This window comes from Gracilinanus agilis, chromosome 6 (assembly GCF_016433145.1).
Source record: "Gracilinanus agilis isolate LMUSP501 chromosome 6, AgileGrace, whole genome shotgun sequence".
Lineage (NCBI taxonomy): Eukaryota > Metazoa > Chordata > Mammalia > Didelphimorphia > Didelphidae > Gracilinanus > Gracilinanus agilis.
In genome coordinates this window covers 148245898-148256202 of record NC_058135.1, presented here as the reverse complement: position 1 = coordinate 148256202, position 10305 = coordinate 148245898, and positions in this window count along the sequence as shown.

Genomic DNA, 10305 nt, shown 5'->3' with positions numbered 1-10305 from the left:
GGAAGAGAGGAAAGGAAGGAAGGAAGAGAGGAAAGGAAGGAGGGAGGGAGGGAAGGAGGGAAAGGGGAAATAGGAAACAGGAAACAGAAAAACGGGAAACAGGAAAGGGGGAAGGCAAAGGAAGAAGGGCAATTGAGTGATATTTTTTTAATACAGAGAAGAAAATGGAAGGAAGGCCAGAAAGAAATACAGATAAGCAAAAGAGCTTTGAAACTTATAGGTTGGACTTATTAGATTCTTTAAAATAAAAGCAAAATATACATAACAGAAATAAAGAGTTTCAGGTATAATATTTTTCTATTCTACTAGATATATAGAAATGCCCATTTTATCTAATATTTAATAAGGTCATAAAATTTAAATAAATATGTAACTGGTTGGAGTTTTAATTCATTTGGAGTAGGGACACAGGGTAGGGATAGCTACTAGTCCTATGATTTTATTGGTTGATAGAAGGAATTTCTTGGTGAGGAGACTCCCTTTACCTATTCAGGTTGGCACCTTCCCTGAAACTTGGCTTCTGGAGCAATATGAAGTTCAATGACTTGTTCCGGTCCATCTGATCTCAATACCAACTTTCTATCCATTACATTATTCTTCCTTATTAGATCAAACCCTAATAAATTTTTCATCCTGGCTCATAAAATTGCATCCATATCATTCTATGTGTATCTGACTGATGTCCTAGACCAGTGATGGTGAACCTTTTAGAGACCAAGTGCCCAAACTGCAACTCTCATGCCCAATATAAGCCCCCCTGTCCCCTCCATTACCCTAGACAGAGGAAGGAGGAAACACTCCCATTGGGCTGCTGGGCAGAGGGACTGATCATGTTAGAAATGTTCTCAGGTGTGCATGAAGAGGGAAAAAGGAACAGCCCCCTCTAGCACACATGCCATCAGTTCACCAACACAGTCCTAGACATTTCTAACTTTGCTCTTTTTAACAGACCACTTTAAATCTTATATTTGTATAATGTTTTATGAATCATGAATTACTTTCATATGCATTCACTTCTTGGGATCCTCTAAATAACCTTCTGGTGGAAAGGCAAGTATTTTTATTGCTGAAGGTTCCCCTTCTATGTAGTCTTATAAAAAACAAGTCAAGCATTAAGATACTCCGTAGATATATAGTATCAAAACTGAACTCATGAGTCTACACCAATGTGTTTATTTTTACCAGATATCTAAAAAACACAGAAGTGCAAAGCAAAATACATTTAATTAAATTACAATGGTAAGAAAAGTATAGCCCAAGCACATAAGGGCCACACTATCCCACAAGTTTCCACATCACTAATATGTGAATGTACAAATTCAGAGAACACATAGAACAAGGGAATATACATAGGAGAGTATCTGTAAAAGGGCATCCCTGTCAGGAGCCCTTCTGGTTAGGACAGACATGTGGAAGTCCCTCACCCTAGGAAATGTGTGGCAAAATTATATGTGGCCCCAAGACAACTCACATATCTGAAACAGCAGAGCAACCAATTTTGCCTGGCAGTATCATTGTGCTATTCTTGGGCATTCTGTTGAGCACAATCTCTGTTATACTGTGTGATACATCATCTCTCCATATGTCCACTTTCATTTATCATCATTCTTAGACTTTTTTTTCTGTTTTATAGTCACTAAACTGATCTTACTACCCTCTATTGGGATTTAGGCTTCTCCTAGTCTCTTCATGAACAGCTGCTTCTTTCTGCTAAGATGTGCTAAGAATTTACTGACAAGCTCCTTTTGTGCATATCCTAGATCTGTTGGCCATTACACCTGGACAGGTAACCAACCAAAGATTTTTTAAAACCCCAAGCTAAGATAATCTATTATTTTTTCCCACCTTTCCTCTAGTCATCAGAAGACTAGACCCTTCATAAGTCTAAACAGCAACATAACTTGTGCTAGAAAAGTCATTTTAACTCCTTTTCATTGAATGATTTCTTCCATATTCACCAAATACATTTGGGAGAGATTACTCAATAAAACCATATGATGATTAATCATGAATTGCAGATATAAAACTCCCCTGAGTTCCCATTGACATATGAATTAACTTAGGGGAAAGAATTAAAGGGTAACTGTCCTTTGTGTACTGACATCTCCCTATTTTTTTTGCACATAGCCCTTTTCTCCATTCACACAGCCACTAACCTAGTCCCAATTCTCTTCCTTTTTCATGTGAACTATTGTAATAGCCTCTGCATTAGCAACCCTTCTTCTAGTCTGTTACTTCACTGATCTACCCTCTATCAAATGCTAAAATATCTTTCTAAGGTACACACAGATTTGTTTGACAGGAATTGTGGGCTTGGAGGAAAAATCATGAATTCCTTTTAGGACATTGCTCCTCTGCATTCTGTTTGGACTAATTCCATTCTCCTATAAACATACTTTACTAATTCCCAAACCAGTCTTCTTGCTTGCAATAGTTTCCCCTTATGCAAATCCATTCTTCTTTCAATGTGTAGCTCAAACTTCATTTTCCTTCAAGCTTCCCCTATCTAACCACAGTCCTCCTTGACATCCCTCTTCTCTAAGCTTCACTACGCTTGTCATCCATACATTATGAATGATGACTTAATTACATACTGCCTTCTAGATCTTACTATTGTCATTACATTTACTATTGTCTTATCTTCTCAATCTAGAGGAACAAAGAACCACATCTTCACGCTTTTCTGTGTTTCCAGTGTATCTTTTTAGCATATTATTGAGCACAGAATAGGGTATTTAGTAAATGCTTATTGATTGATTAATAAACTAAAGTCATATATTGATAAAAGAAGTGCTTTTCACCCAAGATTCCAGAAGGGCTTTCTATCAAGTACAATAAACAAATATTGGCCCAAGACCTGGAGCCTAAAAAACCAATTGAGAACAAGTCAATAAGCCTTTGGAAAACATTCTTACATGTCTTTCTATTCTCTTTTTTTTTTGTTTGGGATTTTTGTTTCTTTTGAGACCAGGTTTCCGTAGTTGGAAGCACAAAAACCACCAATAGACTATTCCAAATATTGATCAGCATGGAAGCTTTAATTTTCTCCACTTTTTCCAACTTTGGCTGGTTCACCTCTCCTTAGATAACCTAGTGGTCCTCTGCTCCCAGGAGTTTTGCTTCCATATTAGTGCTATCAGATTTAATGTAGATACCCAACTTTAGTCTTTTTGCATCTCAGAACTCCCAAACTGCAGAGATCTACCAGCCTTGGGCTCCATAGCAACAAGGAAACCTATAAATGTATATCATAATACTTGACTTTATTAAGTTTTTGTGGACACTATTTATTTGAGGCAATTCACAGACTGTCTTTCAAATTCAAAAGCAACTAAATTGGTTTATGGGGAGAGGAAGGTCAGAGTAAAGAGTTAGAAAGGTTAGTTGGAGTCAGATAGATGGAATTAATGGTTGAACAATGTTCAACCAGCTATTATTATTTAGACTTTATCATAGTGTCTTTGATTTCATGCCAGCTGTGTAGCATTGATGCTAAAAAAACAAACAATAAAAAACACTAATACAAGCTTAGATTTTGCCAACAAGACTTGACTATCCACTTCAAAGGAGTAAATAATAACATTACACTCTTCTCTGAGCAGATAGCATCTGAATTTTTTTCCATGTTGATATACCTCATCTTAGGAGGGACATTGATAAGCACAAACATGTACAAAAATGGATAAAAAGATAATGTTCTAGAAACCACATAAGAATTCAGAATAATTGAAGGAAATGAGAACATTTATCTTCAAATACTTTAAGGGTAGTCAGGTGTAGAAGAAATTTAATTTATTCTATAAATCTCCAGAAGATAGAACTAAGACCCATGACTGGAAGTTACAGATAAAGTAGCATTTTTTGAATCACCACACACACATACACACACACACACACACACACACACACACACACACACACACACACACACAGAGTTTTGGTATTTGAATGTATATATTAAATTTAACTAGTTCCAACACTACTTTCCTTGTTCCTTTCTGAGCTTTGTTCTCCACTCATCTGTGTATTTAAAAAATACTTCACTGGCAATTTTTATTTACTGCCTTTTTCTTTTATACCACTCTCTACCACCATAACGTTACCACTGTCACCCAAAGTTTAAACTTTCTCTTACAACTGATGAGTATAGTCAGGCAAAACAACACGTGGCCGTGTCTGAAACAATGTATGCTTCATTCTGTACCTCTAACCCATCACTTTTCTAGGAAGAGGTTGGAAGCAAGATTAATCATCAGTATTCTGAAGTCACAATTGGTCATTACATGGATGATAGTTCTTAATTCGTTTACAGAAGATTTTCACTGCAATATTATAGTCACTATATGAATTGTTTTCCTGGTTCGATTTCATTTTGCATCAATTCCAACATTTCTCTGAATCCTTTATTTATGAAATTTTTATAGCACAATAATACTATATATCATCTTAATATACTGTAATTCCTTAAGTTCAATTGATAATCACCTATTTTGTTTCCAGTTTTTTAATAGAACAAGATATTTTCTCTAAATGTTTTTGTGTATGAGTTCTTTCTTTAAGCTTTCTTTCTTTTTAACTTTTAACTTTTTTTAAAGAAAGTCTGTTTATTGAATATGGCTCCAAATTTCACTCAAGAATGGTTGGATCAGTTAATATCTCTATATAAACAGCAAACTGGTATGCTTTTTAGTTTATAGCACTTCCAACAATTGTCATTCTCCTTTTTTGATCATATTTGTTTATTTAATGGGTATCAGGTAGAACTTCAGAATTTCTTTTTTATATTTTACTGCTGTTTTTATATTTAATTCACATTTTTCTTACTAGTGATTGGGAAGTTTTTTCATATGGTTGTTAATATGTGCATATCAGTAACTGAAATAATATTTTAATACATAATTTTGGCTATTTTTCCACTGCAGAATTGCTCTTATTTTTTATATTTATTTGTATCCATTCCCTATATAGTTTGGCCAGCTGACATTTATCAGAGAATTTTCTGCCAAGATTCCCCCAGATATTCCCCTTCTAATTCATTTTAAGATCAATTAATTTATTTGTTCTAATTACATTGATTTATGTTAAAATTTGCATGACATTTTAATTTTACCATTATCACAATTATCCAATTTATCTCCTATGATGCATTCTAGCCCTCGTTTGGCCAAAAAGTAATAGTTATGAAAAATAATTTTCTCAGCTCTTCTAACTTGCTTATGATACAGCTTTTTTTAATAGATTTTTTTTATCAATTTGTAGCTTATTGTGAAATGTGTGTGAGATACTTATATAAACTAATTTCTGTTAGATCGTTTTCTACCTTTCCTAGTAGTTTTGTGGAATAATAGATCCGTAATCCATTCTCCCTTTGATAATTGGAAAATGTAGATTTATCTATTGTAATATGTTCAGTTGTTGTGTATATAATTTACTCTACTGCTCAGGTTTTTTTGTTTGTTTTTAAACAACTACCAAATGATGGGCCAACAAAACATTTTTAAGCCTCTACCCTATGCTGGAGATACAAAGAAAAGCAAAAAACAAAAGTAGTGCCTGCTTTCAAAGAGTATGCAGTCTTAGAAGTGAAAAAACTTGGAAACAAATATGTACAAAGAAGCTTTATGCAGAATAAAGTGGAGGTAACCTTCAGAAGGAAGGCATTAGTATTAATGATAAATCAGGAAAGGCTTCTTTAAAAGGGAGAAATTTTAGATGGGCTGTGAAGGAAGATAGGAAAACCAGAAGATGGAGACCAGCAGGTAATGGCCAGTGAAAATCCAAGGAGTTGGGAAGAGTATCTATCTAATGGTTGGATTTGGAAATTAAGAGATCATGTTTAACTTTAGAGAGAGCAGTTTTTGTCAAAAGATGGAATAAAGAAATGGAAAGAAGAGATGGAGTGAAATGAGATCCCTTGGGTATGTAGCAAAAAGGAAAAAGTCAACCTTTCAGAGATGAAGCAGGAATGAAGCAGGCATCTGAGTGATGCAAGATAAGGAGGAGAACAGCAGAGGGAGCTCTCAGTCAATAGCCCTTTTTTTATGCAATAGGAAGCAGGGTCCTCAGCCAATGGATGGGAAGGAGAGCCATTTAAAAAAAAAAAAATTCCTTTGGGATTCTTGGCATTTTATTCTTCCAGATGAATTTCAGTATTATTTCTTCCTTCTATAAAGTAACTCTTTAGTAGTTTGGTATGGCCCTGAATTTATAGATTCATTAAGGTGGAATTGTCATTTTTATTATATTTCTTAAACCAACCATAAGCAATTAAAATCTCTCCAATTATTTGTCTGTCTTAGGGAAGTCTCTAAGTTTATATATTTCTTTATAGAGTGTTTTGTAGTTATCAATTATGTGTATGCCTTAATAGGTGAATTCCTACATCTTTTGAGCCTTATTTAGTTATTTTGAAAGGAATTTCTCTTTTAATATCTTTCTGCATGGCAATATATCATAATTCAGATAATTTTTGCATATTTGTTCTTTTTTTATAAATTCTTAACTTACATATAATGAAACTATAATCAAGAGTTGCCAAGTACTCCAAATACTATCTAATATAATCCTTTTATCTTAGATGTAGAAACTTGGTCTCAAGAATAGGAAAGGAAGAGGCAGCAGAATATAGTAGAGAATCAGCCTTGGAGTCAAGAAAGCCTGAATGCAAGTTCCACTCTGATACATTCTGGTAGTATGGTCCTGGCTAAGTCATTTAACTCCTCATTGCTCTAGGCAGCTCCCTAACAAAGTAAGTTGCAAAAAAGGTATAGATGTTCTGATAAAGGAAATTTCTCACCAGATAAGTTTCCTATCACCTTAATAAAGTTACGGATCTATTTCCTACCCTATCCTGTCCTATACTATCTCCACTATCCTATCCACTACACACAGGTAGTCACAAATGGGTTTTTCCCTGCTGACATTTCTTTTCTTAAAGTTAGCCTATCAGCCATATTCCTTCCCTTCTTTTCAGGCTTAGGAAAGATCTCTCAAACAGACTTTCCCTTATACTTATGTCTTTAATTAAAGAACTTTTAAAACATAACGACTAGAAAAAGACACAACAGAAATATTGTTGTTATGTTGAACAGTATCCCCCAGAAGGCCATCTCCCAAGACGTGGAATGATACGGCTTATGAAGGTGAAGGCAAAATACAAGGCCAATCTTTTTACCTAGATCACCAAGGTCTTTTACCTTTAGCGGAAACTGGAGCATCACACTTAGGCTGGCTGCCTGTGGTCTACGGTTTTTGAATAGCAAAAACAATATTATCCATGCCAATACTTAGGATAATGCTGTATCATTTGATTTTTTAAATATTAACCTCTAACATTGCTTTCCCTGTCTAAGCTCAAAAGAGGTTGCTGACAGTCCTAGAAATGTCCTTGCCCTAAGGCAGTGGTTCCCAAACATTTTTGGCCTACTGCCCCCTTTCCAGAAAAAAATGTTACTTAGCCCCCTGGAAATTATATATTTTTTTATTTTAATAGCAATTAATAGGAAAGATAAATGCACCTGTGGCCATCACCGCTTTCCTGGATCACTGCAGCACCCACCAGGGGGCAGTAGCACCCACTTTGGGAATCACTGCCCTAAGGTATCTGCTAAACTAGGATGGGCTTCATCTAACTGGGAATTTGAGTTCTGTCTTCTTTGAAAACAGAATTAACCTAAATCAGATACTCTCTAGGAGCAATGAGCTTCTGCCTTTGGTCCCTCCATTCTACTGTGGTATGGAATGGCATGGCCTATGAAGATGAAGCTAAACTACAAGATCAGTTTTTTTTTTACCCAGATCACCAAGGGCTACTAAAATGTCATGGCCAGGCCACTTTCTTAGTCAGCCTTCTCATTTAATGACACTTTAATCTGGGAGGAGCCAAGAATTCTTAAGCCCATCTCCTCATTAAAAGTCCACCAGTTAGAGATATCTTTTGATGTTTGAGGGAGGACTGAATAATGAGCCATCAGAGAGCCAGCCACTCTTTGTAATCTTTGATTCCTTAGGGAATCATTAACCATTACTTTATTGATTATTACTAGCCTAGTCAATAAATTGATTTTTCATAGTCAGAAATCCATTCTCTTAGTTTTAATTCAACACCCTACCTAGCAGTGTCTGTGGCAGACAGATGACATCAGCCTTCACAAAGTAAGTAGTAAAGAAACTAGAGCATCACATGTAAGTGGCTGCAGGAGGTCTTCAGCTTTTAAATAGCAGAAATAATGTTATCTCTAAAAACCTTGACCCACTTTTATTTTTATGCTTTATATTTTATTTTTATTTAATTTTAATGCTGAAGAAATAGAAAGGAAATGAAACTATATATAACTGTGGACAGAGCCAAATAGAATTATTATTATTATTATTATAGAACAAATTTTTTTGAAAATTCTTTGTGTGGAAAATTTAATTATTGATGATCATTTCCTTTTATCAGTTTACAATAGGTTTCCAAAAAGACTCATTGAACAATATATAATAGTTGGAAATATGACTTGAATTAGTAGGTATGTATACAAGCAATTTTGTACAAAGTAAAGAATGCCTGCATTAATAGTATGTAATCTAACCTGAAACTTGGTTTAAGCTTAGTTTTGGCATTTCAACATTTTTTTTCTCCTTTTTCTTGATCTTACCTGTTCATGACTACCAACTTAACTGCATGAACACCAAAGTGCAGACACAAAGTTATTGAAAGTTGTCCTCTGTTCTGTTTGCTATGCCCTCTACTGGGAGGAAAAAAGAGCCAATTTTTGAAGATCAGAATATTATTCCATAGAAAATAGAAAGATAAAAAATAATGCCAGAGCAACAGGGAATAGAGTTATGTAGCCAAAATCTAAAAATAAGTAAATAAAATTTGTTAACTCTGCTATTTGCTTTAATTCAAAAGGTTTCCCAGAGACAGGTCCAGGTCGCACTGTCCAAAAAGCTCTGATATACTTGGAATTAGAAACAGTGAACAGAGGAATCTGATATACTTTGTTAGGTTATGAGCAAATAAGTAGCTAGCATCCACAGGACAGAGTATCCACAGCGTAGAAGACGTGACATAATAATGTACTTAAATCAATCAAAGTTTCTTCTCTTTGACTTTTGATCCTAGAAAGCCATAATTGAATGAGAGTTGGAACAACTATATTTCTTTGCTTTTTTGGTTAGAGAAACTGTCTTATGGGATAAAGTGCTGGACTTGGGAACTAGAGCGTAGCAATTTCCTAGCTGTGTCATCTTAGAGAAGTAACTTAACCTCTCTGAGACTTAAGGACCCTCCATGACAGAGTTTCTTAAAGTGTGTGTGTGTGTGTGTGTGTGTGTGTGTGTGTGTGTGTGTGTGTGTGTGTGTGATGGAACACTGGCTCTCTGCTAGACCCCTTCTCAAAATGACATTTTTAAACACATAAAGTATAATGCATAGGATGACAAAGAAAACAAAAGGCTAGTGAAAATAAAGATTCTATTTCCCATTCAAGTTCATTAACTCCATGAAATCTATAGAAAGGAGTTCATTGGTTCCAGGTTAAGAATTCATACTTTATAATAATACAATCTGGACAGAAAGGTATAATTTCTTTAAAAATATGCAAACCTATATACCTGTAAGTTAATAAAATGAGTTTATTTTACTAAAAGGTTTGGAATTTTCTAAGCATATAATATAGAGGACTTGAAAGATATTAATCTTAGTCCTAAAAAACAAACAAGCAAAAAGTCGGTTGGTAACTAAGAATGTTAATAAACATGGAAAATGCAACTCATGATAAATACCAGCCAGGGTGATTTCTTAAAGGGTCACAGAGCCCACAGAGCCCCACAGAAAATCATATAATGTGGCAATACCCACCAGCATACTAACATGAATGAAGGGGAGAAGAATAGACCCTGAACTTGTAATTTCAAGGGTATAGAATTCCCAGATGAGGAAACTTCCTTTACCAAAGCAAGTCACGACCTTCTCTGCAACTTACAGTCATACCAAGTTTCTTAGATCCCTGGGCAATTATGTGATTTGCCCAGAGTCAGTCAATATATGTCAGATGTGGGTTTTCCTGGCTATGAATTTCTCTATATTCACTATTCCATGCTTCTGCTCTAATGAAATCACTTAAAGAAAAATAAATCATAAAATGATAATAGCCCAATCCCAATCAAGGAGAGGGGAAAGAGGAGGTAGGTTAGAGAATGTTTCTCTTACTTGCTTTTCATATTTGTATGTAGGGGCATTGTAGAAAAAGTCTGAGAGAGTCAGACATTATTGACCTGGACTTCCTCCTTAGTAGTTCTGAGGGGAATAAGCCA